This window comes from Vigna unguiculata, chromosome 7, assembly GCF_037176805.1.
Source record: "Vigna unguiculata cultivar grain cowpea cultivar isolate G323 ecotype 2 chromosome 7, ASM3717680v1, whole genome shotgun sequence".
NCBI classification, from domain to species: domain Eukaryota; kingdom Viridiplantae; phylum Streptophyta; class Magnoliopsida; order Fabales; family Fabaceae; genus Vigna; species Vigna unguiculata.
Window position 1 is genome coordinate 31,500,431 of NC_140798.1, and position 12,405 is coordinate 31,512,835.

The 12,405-nt window shown below is 40.0% G+C and overlaps 1 non-coding gene across 1 annotated transcript; it reads left to right on the forward strand.

Moving 5' to 3' along the window:
• Positions 1-3,725: 3,725 nt before the first annotated feature.
• Positions 3,726-3,832, forward strand: LOC114192846 (small nucleolar RNA R71). The gene has a single exon (XR_003606165.1). It is a non-coding gene; the product is annotated as a small nucleolar RNA R71 (small nucleolar RNA).
• The last annotated feature ends 8,573 nt before the right edge of the window (positions 3,833-12,405 follow it).

Sequence of the window (12,405 nt, forward strand, 5' to 3'; positions counted from 1 at the left end):
TCAAGCAGATAAGATCTAAACTTTTCAAGCGCAAAAACAACTGGAAGAAATTCCTTCTCTGTTGTGGTGTAGTTTGCTTGGGCATCATCCAATGTCCTGGAGGCGTAGTAGATGATCCTCGGTTGTTTGTCAATTCTTTGAGCTAGAACAACTCCCAATGCATAATTGGATGCATCGCACATCAACTCAAATGAGGTTGTCCAATGGGCGCCTGAATGATCAGAGTGGTGGTCAAGGCCTTCTTGAGGCAATCAAAAGCCGCTTTGCATCCTTCATCAAAGATGAAGTCAACATCCTTTTGCAGCAAGTTGGACAGTGGAAGAGCCTTCTTACTAAAGTCCTGAATGAAGCGCCTGTAAAACCCTGCATGGCCAAGAAAAGAACGAACCTCTCGCACAGAAGAGGGGTAATGCAATTGTGAAATAATTGAAATCTTGGTAGGGTCAACTTTAATGCCCTTACTCGAAATTATGTGCCCCAATACTATGCCTTGTTATATCATGAAATGACATTTTTCAAAATTGAGAACAAGGTTACATTGGATGCACCTATTTAAAACTTTGTCCAAACTTTCTAAACGTGCATCAAAAGAGGACCCATACACAGTAAAATCGTCCATAAACACCTCTATGAATTTTTCAAGAAAATCACTAAAAATGCTAAGCATGCACAATTGAAATGTGTCAGGGGCATTGCATAGGTCAAACGACATCCTCCTATAGGCAAAAGTGCCAAAGGGGCAGGTGAATGTGGTTTTCTATTGGTCCTCAGGTGAATTTGAAAGTAACCAGAAAATCCATCAAGAAAGCAATAGTGGGACTTACCTGCCAAACACTCAAGCATTTGATCAATAAAAGGTAGGGGGAAGTGGTCTTTCTTGGTTTCTTGATTTAGCCTTCTGTAGTCGATGCAAACCCTTCAATTGTTTTGCATCCTTGTTGGAGTCAGCTCTTCTTTTTCATTTTTGACTACAATGAGGCTTTTTTTTTTTGGGAACAACATGGATGGGGTTGACCTACTGGCTGTCTAAAATGAGGTAGATGATCACAGCTTGTAGAAGCTTGGTCACCTCCTTCTTGACAACATATGAGATGACAAGGTTGAGTCGCCTTTGTGGCTGTCTCATTGGCTTTGCCCCATCTTCCAACAATATCCTGTGCATGCATGTTGATGGGCTAATACCAGGGATGTCAGCCAATGTCCATCCAATTGCCTTGTGCTTTTTAAGAACATGCAACAACCTCTGCTCTTGTTCAGCAGTGAGGGAGGTGGAAATGATGACGGATAGTTTGCCCTCCTCCTCCAAGTATACATACTTGAGGTTGTCTGGCAGGGGTTTCAACTCTGTAGTACTGGATGCTGACTGAATATAAGGAACCAGAGGGGAGGGAGAAATGGATTCCACAACCTGTACCTCAGCATAACAATCAGAGGCATATGTACTTCCTACAACATGGTTAGTGCAATCTGATTGTATAACATATGAGATGACAAGGTTGAGTCGCCTTTGTGGCTGTCTCATTGGCTTTGCCCCATCTTCCAACAATATCCTGTGCATGCATGTTGATGGGCTAATACCAGGGATGTCAGCCAATGTCCATCCAATTGCCTTGTGCTTTTTAAGAACATGCAACAACCTCTGCTCTTGTTCAGCAGTGAGGGAGGTGGAAATGATGACGGATAGTTTGCCCTCCTCCTCCAAGTATACATACTTGAGGTTGTCTGGCAGGGGTTTCAACTCTGTAGTACTGGATGCTGACTGAATATAAGGAACCAGAGGGGAGGGAGAAATGGATTCCACAACCTGTACCTCAGCATAACAATCAGATGCATATGTACTTCCTACAACATGGTTAGTGCAATCTGATTGTATAACATCAAAATCAATAGGTACAACACCCAGAGAGTCAAACTCAGCAGATTCAACATCATCCACATCGCATTCAGTATTAGAATCAGAATAAAGAACATCAATGCATGCAAACTCAGATAAGTTAGACAAAGATGAATATTTTAATGCATGCAAAGAGTGAAAATCAGAAATATGTCCATCAATAGCATGATCAATGATATCAATGTGAAAAACAAAATGATCCTCAAAAGGATGTTTCATGGCATCCAAAATATTAAAACGCACGACAATGTCATCAAACTCCATGGATAAAGTGACAACATGGACATCAATCTTGGTTTGGGCTGTCTTTAAAAATAGTCTCCGTAAAATGAGTGGCGCAGAACCACGGGAAAATCCCTCTTCCATATCAAGAATGTAAAAATCAGTAGGAAATATTAGTTCACCAACCCGAACCAAGACATCCTCAATGAAACTGGCAGGGTGGGCAACACTTCTGTTTGCCAATTGAATTACCACACTCATCGGTTGCAATGGTCCAAGAGACAAAGAATTGAAAATAGACAAAGGCATGACATTAATCGAAGCACCCAGATCAAGCATAACATTCTCAAAATTATTATTACCAATAATGCAGGGAATACAGAATGTACCTGACTCTTTACACCTTTTAGGGATTTGAGGAACAGATTTACCTATCAGTGCATATACGTTTCTCCCCATGTCGATCCTCTCATTGCCCTTCAGTCTCCTCTTGTGCGTGCACAACTCCTTTAAGAACTTGGCATATCTGGGAATCTGTTTGATGGCGTCCAAAAGAGGTATGTTCACCTCCACCTTCTTGAATGTTTCTAGGATCTCCCTATCAATCTCTTCCATCTTCTTGCTTGGAATAGCCCTCGGAGGGAAGGGAAGAGGTATGAAAGGTACAATAGATGTGGAAGAACAGGCTACATGAGCATCATCATGCTTTCTCTAATGTGTATCAACAGGGTCAACTTCCTTTTGAGGTGTAGGCTCAGGAGTGGGAACTTCAATATTTTTCCCAGATCTCAATGTGATGACACTCACATTTCTCGGATTCTCCATCGTCTGTGATGGCAACTTATCAGAATTTTGAGCTTGTGCTTGATTAAGTTGCGTAGCCATCTGCCCCATTTGATTTGTCAAAGTCTGGATTGAGGCTCTAGTCTCCTGTTGGAATTGCATATTCTGAAGTGTCATCATTCTGACCAACTCTTCCAATGAAGTGGGTACAGGTGGAACAAGAGCAGCTTGTGGTGCAGGTTCAACTCTTTGTTGTGGAGGTGGTTGCACGTTTTGAAACTATTGGTTTTGCTGCTGCTGGTTGCCCTGGTTTCCCCATTTCAGATTATGGTGATTCCTCCATCCTAGATTGTATATATTTATTGACAAATCATGGTTTTGTTGTTGGTGTTGGGGCCTATTGTTGTTGAAAATATTAGCTGCATACACCTGAGGAGTATCCACGGGTGTAGAAGAATAAGTAACCTGTTGTTGCAATGTTGGGCAAGAGTCTATAAAATGATCAACAGATGTACAAAGGTCACAAACTCTTGCATCTGGAGCTCTCTGATTGGAAGCAAGTTGGTTGACCAGTGTGTTAAGAGCATCAATCTTGCTCTCCAACTTCTTGGTGTATTCGGCTACCCCTACATCATGTACTCCTCTAACAACTATGACATCACTCCTTGTGCCAAATTGTTGAGAATTGGAAGCCATGTTCTCAATTAGTTGCCTAGCTGCAGCTGGGGTCATGTTACCAAGAGCACCACCACTTATGGCATCAATCATGTTTCTATCCATGTGGTGCAGGCCTTCATAAAAATACTGTAGAAGGAGATGTTCAGAGATTTGATGGTGGGGGCAACTTGAACAAAGATTCTTGAACCTCTTCCAATACTCATAGAGGGTCTCCCCATATTGTTGCTTGATGCTAGAAACTTCCTTTCTTATGGTTTTTGTCCTTGAAGTTAGGAAGAATTTAGCAAGGAACAATCTTTTTAGGTCATCCCAGCTCGTGATAGACCTGGGTGCAAGGTAGTATAGCTTGTTTTTTGCATTGCCCTCCAAGGAATGAGGAAAGGCCTTCAAGTAGACATGGTCTTCCTGAACATCTGCAGGCTTCATGGTGGAACACACAACATGAAACTGCTTCAACTGTTTGCACAGGTCCTCACCTGCAAAACCATGAAACTTTGGCAACAAGTGTATTAATCTAGTTTTTAACACATACAGAACTTCCTCCTCAGGATATTGAATGCATAGACTGTCATAAGTGAACTCTAGTGTAGTGAGCTCACTCATGGTCCTCTCATGAGGTGGAGGAGGTTGAGCCATATTATCAGTATGAAAATCAGAATGATCAGAATAAACAGTATCTTCAGAATGCAAAGAATGCACAGGATGAGAAGTATCAGGAGTATGAAGAGAATAAGAGGAATCAGGAAAAGTCACAGTATAATCAACATGCAAAGATGGATTCCTAATATGCGTACGTGCTTTGTGGAATGTCCTATCAATCTCAAGGTCAATAGGTCGTAATTCACTTGGATTTTCCCTAGTCATGCACCAAAATACATTAATTCTAGTGGTATTGGCATAACATAGGGTATAACTACAAGTATACTCAAACGAACTCCAAATGACTTGAAAATTGGTAGGACTGTCCTTTGAGTGCTCAAACAGTACCACAAAAAAAAGTTAGATCAAAACTCAAAGTGCAAGTATTTTTAAATTTTTTTCAAAAGTGGAAAAAATGAAGAAAAATCACAAAAAAGATTGCTTAAATATAGAAAATGGTATTTTCTGAAGAATCTGAGTTGGATAATTGGCAAAGCGGGTTTTGATAAGGTAGGAAATTAAATTCCACCCCAAATGCATATAAAATAATGTTGATTCTGATAACCAGGGCAAAAGTTATGGTCCTTTGAAGTTTGACTAAAAATCAGTCCAAATTTTTTTTTTTGAATCTTTCAAATCAGACCATATTAATTGCTCCAGCCATTTTTCCCATCAAGTTCAATGTCTTAGAAGTGGGGGAAAAATTTTCAAATCAAAACAAGCACCGTAGCTACCAAAACAAAAATCCACAAGTTAAATGCTAGAATCGGACACTATTCAACATTATTCACTCTACTAAAAATGACACTATTTATGCGCCACGACACTATTCACTCTACAACAAAAACAACACACGTGCACTACACAGAAACACTATCACAATGAACATATACCAACTCAACTACACACACACCAAAACACTGAACACAAACACACTGAAAATTTTACTTTGAACAAAACTATTGGTCCCCGGCAACGACGTCAAATTTGATAGAGGTCGTACCCCACCAAATTAAAACACTTAAAATGCAGTATGTGACAGTTAAATCAAGTTGTCTCCCAACGACCAATATTTTCGTCCAAAGCTTCAATTTTCAGATGAACACAACACTATAACACAAAGGGGGGAGTTGGCAGATTCAGTATGCTAATCAACAGATTAAATTGAATGCAAAAGTGATTAAAAATGTATTGACATCCTTGATTCAAACACAATTTCAGTTATCATAGGTCACCAAATTAACACCTCTGCCTTCTCTCAATCCACTAGATGAGAACTCACTAAACAAAAGTTATAATCAAGCTTCATTGTGCAATTAAGCAGTGCACACATCCTTAGATTCGTGACAGTGAAGCTACATCCATTAAGCATGAACATAACTTAACCCAAACACATGAAATTACTCTGTAAATTAAGCACAAACAAATTCATTAGGGGTTGGCTGATTCAATATGCTAATCAACAGATTAAATTGAATGCGACAGTGATTAAAAACGTATTGACATCATTGATTCAAACACAATTTCAGTTATCATTGGCCACCAAATTAACACCTCTGCCTTCTCTCAAACCACTAGATGAGAACTCACTAAGCGAAAGTTACAATCAAGCTTCATTGTGCAATTAAGTAATGCACACATCTTTAGATTCGTGACAGTCAAGCTACATACATTAAGCATGAACATAACTTAATCCAAACACATGAAATTACTCTGTAAATTACAAACAGATTCATCACATGCATTCCCCGAATTCATAAAAAAGAGACATGACAAATTTCATAAAACAAGCACAACCTCAAAGTTTCATTGCATTTTTCATCAAGGAGTCAATACACAAATTTAGCTAGATATGGAAATGGGCCAATTAAACACTTCAAATCTAAATGCAACAAAACAGAATATCAAAAGCCAAAAACCCTAACCAAAGAATTGTTCAAACACAAATTCAAGAGCAAAAGAGAAATTTCAAGGCTTTGAATGAACGAAAATCAATACTATCATATAAAAACCGAAAATCCCATGCACTAGATGAATATACCTCGATGTGAGGGAGTGTGTTGGAAGTCTCACATCGACTAGAGATAAGGCAATTATATAAGTGAAGTGCAAACCTCACCTTACAAGTCGATGTTGTGGGGTTGAGTTAGGCATATAGTTCACTTCTAACAGAACTCATTTCTCCCTCCCCTCTGGTTCCTGATATTGAGCCAGCATCCAGCACTCCCGAGTTAAAATCCCTACCAGACAACCTCAAGTATGTATATTTGGAGGATGAGCAAAGACTTCCTGTGATCATCTCAACCTCCCTCATTGTTGAGCAAGAGTAAAGGTTGTTGGAAGTGCTAAAGAAGAACAAGAAAGCCATTGGGTGGACATTGGCTGACATTCCTGGAATTAGCCCATCTACGTGCTTGCATAGGATTTTATTGGAGGATGGAGCAAAACCAGTCAGACAACCACAAAGGTGACTGAACCTTGTCATTTTATAGGTTGTGAAGAAGGAGGTGACCAAGCTTCTACAAACCGGGATCATCTACCCCATTTCAGACAGTCAGTGGGTTAGTCTCATCCATGTGGTTCCCAAAAAGACAGGCCTCATTGTAGTCAAGAATGAAAAAGAGGAGTTGATTCCAACCAGGGTGCAAAACAGTTGGAGAGTTTGCATCAACTACAGAAGACTAAATCAAGAAACTAGGAAAGACCATTTCCCCTTGCCTTTTATTGACTAGATGCTTGAGCGCTTGACAAGTAAATCTCATTACTGTTTTCTTGATGATTTTTCTAGCTATTTTCAAATCTATATTGCTCTTAAGGACCAAGAGAAAACCACATTCACCTACCCCTTTGACACTTTTGCCTATAGGAGGATGTCATTTGGCTTATGCAATGTCCTTGACACATTCCAACGGTGCCTGCTTAGCATTTTCAGTGATTTTCTTGAAACTGCATAGAGGTGTTTATGGATAATTTTATTGTGTATGGATCCTCCTTTGATGTATGTTTAGACAGTTTGGACAAAGTTTTGAATAGGTACATCCAATCTAAACTTCTCAATTTTGAGAAATGTCATTTCATGGTAGAACAAGGCATAGTTTTGGGGCACATCATTTCGAGTAAGGGCATTGAAGTTGAACCTGCCAAAATTTCAGTTATTTCACAGTTGCCATACCCCTTTTCTGTGCAAGAGGTTCGTTCTTTTCTTGGTCATGCAGAATTTTAAAGGCGCTTTATTCAAGACTTCAGTAAGAAGACCCTTCCGTTGTCCAACTTGCTGCAAAAAGATGTTGAGTTCATCTTCAATGATGAATGCAAAAAGGCTTTAGATTGCCTCAAGAAGGCCTTGACCATCACTCCGATCATTCAGGCGCCTGATTGGTCGACCCCGTTCGAGTTGATGTGCGATGCATCCAATTATGCATTGGGGACTGTTCTGGCTCAAAAGATTGACAAGCAGCCGAGGGTAATCTACTACGCCTTCGGGACATTGGATGTTGCCCAAGCAAACTACACCACAACAGAGAAGGAGCTTCTTGCAGTTGTTTTTGCACTTGAAAAGTTTAGATCTTATCTGCTTGGTTCTCCTATTGTTGTGTTTACTGACCATGCAGCTCTAAACTACCTATTGAAGAAGGTAGAATCCAAGCTTCGACTGATTAGATGGATGCTCTAGCTCCAGAAATTTGATTTGGAGATCCGTGATAGGAGCGGAGCACAAAACTTGGTTGCAGACTATCTGAACAGGATTGAGAGGTCTGCTGATGATGTTTCACCGATCTAGGATGATTTTCCCGATGAGAGTTTGTTCACACTTTCTTCTTTTCCCTCACCTTGGTTTTCTAATTTGTGAATTACTTAGTTGCTTCTATTTTTCCTCCCCTAGCATCCAGAGCTCAATGTGATAAAGTCAAGAGCGATGCTAGGTATTATATTTGGGATGACCCCTATTTGTGAAAGATTTACAGTGATCAGGTTACCATGAGATGCATTCCAGACCACGAGATTGATTTGGTCCTTCAATTTTGTCATTCACCTGCACCTGGTGGTCATCTTGGCACACAGAGGACAACTTGTAAGGTGCTGGATTGTGGATTTTACTGGCCCACCATCTTCAAGGATGCATGGAGGATTTTTGCACATGTGAGTAGTGTCAGAGAGCGAGAGGAGCCATGTTGTTGTGTGAGGTCTTTGATGTTTAGGGTATAAATTTCATGGGCCCTTTCCCGGTTTCTTTTGGTTTCACTTAAATCTTGTTGTTGATTATGTCTCAAATTGGGGGTGGAAGTTAAAGCCACCCGAACTAACGATGCTCGAGTTGCAACACTTTAACATTTTTTACCAAAATGCCCTATCATATTTGAAAAAGCAAAACTAGATAAGGGTATATAAGACATTTTAAGAACCTTTGAAGCAATTGGGTAGAAGAAAAGATGAGTTTTATTTATTGAAAAACCAAACAGGAACCTGGAGAAAGATTTTTTCTCCGATGGTTTCCCTTTTTCACAAGATTCGTAATTCTCTGATTGAGTCCCACCCACCTTTATTCCCTTTACCCATTGAACCGATCCCTTCTTACTAATTAACTGCTCTAATTGTCCCTAATCAACTATCTCTAATTAATTTTCCTTCTGTTCTGTTTTAGATTCACAATTGCTGTCTTTTAAAACTTAAATTAATTAATAACTATTTTTCTCATTCTTTATCTCTCTCTTCCGACTTTTTCATCATTTTCTATATTTAGGTGTACTAAGATTCAGAAGATTCCACTAGTGGGAAAAACATGAATGGGTTCAGGTTGGCAATGTCAGTTCTCATGATTGTTCATTTTGTTGGATCGAGTCGACGATTCATAAAATTGTCACACTTAGAAGTTGTGGACAACAATCATTAGGCAGCCTTAAACCCAATGAGTATGTTTGCGTCCTTCAGTTTACGATAGTATGCAATATGCTAAGAAAAGAATGGCATGCTTGAACCAGGCTTTTGCTAGATCATCTTTGACTGTGAAAGAGGTGCGGTTATGGTTAAAAATGAAGGAGGAAAGAACATGGGTTGGTGTTATAAATAGAATCAAAAAGGTACCCCATAAATCTATGTTGCTGTAGATGTTGTGTACTTTAATTTGCTTTAAAAAGTGTTGCATGTTTTATATGTTTGCCTCTACGTACTTTGTGCAGTAATTGTTTTGAAACTCTGCATATATCATTATTCAGGTGAATGAGAAGTTGTTAGGTTTTACAGAGGAGGGGGTTTCACTAGGGAGAACAAACACCAATGAGACTTGAGCCTAACCACATAAGATATTGACACCACTCTCAACCCAAAACCTTAAGGCAATGGGTTTATGGGTCTTTATTCTTATATAGTGCTCTACTTTCTCATTTCTAGCCAATGTGGGACTTAGAATCACACTTGGATTCCTAACAATCTCCCCCTCAAGGGTGAGTCCCTTCAACCACATTGGTACACTCCCCCTCCAGCGGAAGCATTCCCAACCACGAGTACCCCTTCTCGTACCGCCGTTCATCTTAACGGGACACGCTTACCTGGAACTCTTTGCCAGGAAGACTTTCGATACAGGGACATGCACTCGTCTGAACCGATTTTAACCATCGGCTCTGATACCACTTGTTAGGTTTTACAGAGGAGGGGGTTTCACTAGGGAGAACAAACACCAATGAGACTTGAGCCTAACCACATAAGATATTGACACCACTCTCAACCCAAAACCTTAAGGCAATGGGTTTATGGGTCTTTATTCTTATATAGTGCTCTACTTTCTCATTTCTAGCCAATGTGGGACTTAGAATCACACTTGGATTCCTAACAATAAATCTCCCCCTCACAACTATGTGGAGATAACCGCCAAACCAGCGATCTCACAACAAACTTCAAACTTTCCTCTTGGCAATGCTTTAGTCATCATATCAGCACCATTATCATCTGTATGAACTTTTTCCAACTCCAACAACTTAGCATCCAAAGCATCACGTATCCAATGATACCTCACATCAATATGTTTGGATCTAGAATGAAAAGTTGGATTCTTACCAAGATGGATAGCACTTTGGCTATCAACAAACAATGAATAGTTATCTTGCCTAAAACCAAGCTCCTGCAAGAATTTCTTCAACCATAACACCTCCTTGCATGCTTCAGTAATAGCAATGAACTCTGCCTCTGTAGTAGACAATGCTACACACCTTTGTAGTCTTGATTGCCAAGCCACAGCTCCTCCTGCAAACTTTATCAAATAGCCCGAAGTGGACTTTCTGGAATCAATATCCCCAGCCATATCTGAGTCTGAGTAACCCATCAAAGTAGGTTTATCACCTCCAAAACAAAGCTTCATATCAACTGTACCATGAAGATACCTCAAAATCCATTTCACAGCATTCCAATGCTCTCTACCTGGGTTTGACAAAAATCGACTAACTGTACCAACAGCATGTGCAATATCTGGTCTTGTACACACCATCGCATACATCAAACTGCCCACCGCAGATGCATAAGGAACTCTACTCATATTGGTCTTCTCAACTTCATTTGAAGGACTCTGTTTAACACTCAGTTTAAAATGAGTAGCAAGAGGAGTACTCACAGCTTTAGCATTTTCCATCTGGAATCTCTGCAACACCTTCCTAATGTATTGCTCTTGTGATAGATAAATCTTCTTTTCTCTCCTATCACGTGAGATATGTATGCCAAGAATCCTTTTAGCAGCTCCCAAGTCTTTCATGGCAAAAGACTCGCCAAGTGTCTTCTTTAACCTGTCAATTCTGGAAATATCTTTCCCAACAATAAGCATGTCATCAACATATAATAACAGGATAATAAAGTCATCATTAGAAAACCTTTTAACAAAGACACAATGATCAGAAGTAGTCTTCATGTAACCCTGCTCACACATAAAAGACTCAAACTTCTTATACCACTGCCTTGGAGCCTGCTTCAAACCGTATAGACTCTTCCTTAGTCTACACACATAATCTTCCTTGCCTTTAACAAGAAAACCATCAGGTTGCTTCATGTATATCTCTTCCTCCAAATTACCATGAAGGAAAGCTGTCTTCACATCCATCTGCTCAACCTCCAAATCAAGAGTAGCAGCTAAACTTAGCACAGTTCTGATGGATGACATTTTCACCACAGGTGAGAAAATCTCATTGAAATCAACACCCTTTTTCTGTCTGAAACCTTTCACCACTAATCTGGCCTTGTACCTTGGAAGCGTAGAATTTGAATCTTGTTTCACCCTGAAAATCCACCTAGTTTCCAATGCCCTTTTGCCCTTAGGCAATTTCACCAAGTCGTAAGTGTGATTATCATGCAAAGATTTCATCTCATCTTGCATTGCATCCAGCCACTGTTTCTTCTCTTCACTATCCAAAGCCTCTTCAAAACACTCAGGTTCTCCACCGTCAGTCAAGGTTATGTACTCATCACAGGAATACCTTGTAGAAGGTTGTTTTTGTCTATTAGACCTCCTGAGTTGGACTTGAGGTGATTCAGGTATATCACCAAGATCGTCATCATCATCATGTTCCTCTTGAGCATCATCAATTGGAACCTCTACTCCACTTCCAAACTGTTGATCATCAACATCACCATGTTGCTCATTGTCTTGAGCTTCCGTTTCAACATTCTCCAAATTGTGAGCGGGCAACCTCATCGGATTACCATCAGTGAGATTACTGTCTTTCTCGGGTGTGGTCTTCTTCACCTTATCAATGTCTTCAATGGTCTGATCTTCCATGAATTGTACATCACGGCTTCTAACAAGCTTCTTCTCAACAGGATCATAAAACCTGTAGCCAAATTCATCCTCACCATAGCCAATAAAGATACATTGCCTTGTCTTTTTATCTAACTTGGATCTTTCATCCTTAGGAACATGAACAAATGCCCTGCAACCAAAGACACGCAAATGATCATATCTAACATTCTTACCAAACCAAATTTTGTCTGGCACCTCAGTATTCAAAGCAACTGCGGGACTGAGATTAATAACATGCACAGCTGCAAGCAATGCCTCTCCCCAAAAGTGCTTAGGCAACTTTGCTTCTGAAAGCATACATGTAACCCTTTCAACCAAGGTCCTGTTCATCCTCTCCGCTAGACCATTCAACTGAGGAGTTTTAGGAGGAGTCTTCTCGTGTCTAATACCATGCTGCCTGCAATAAACATCA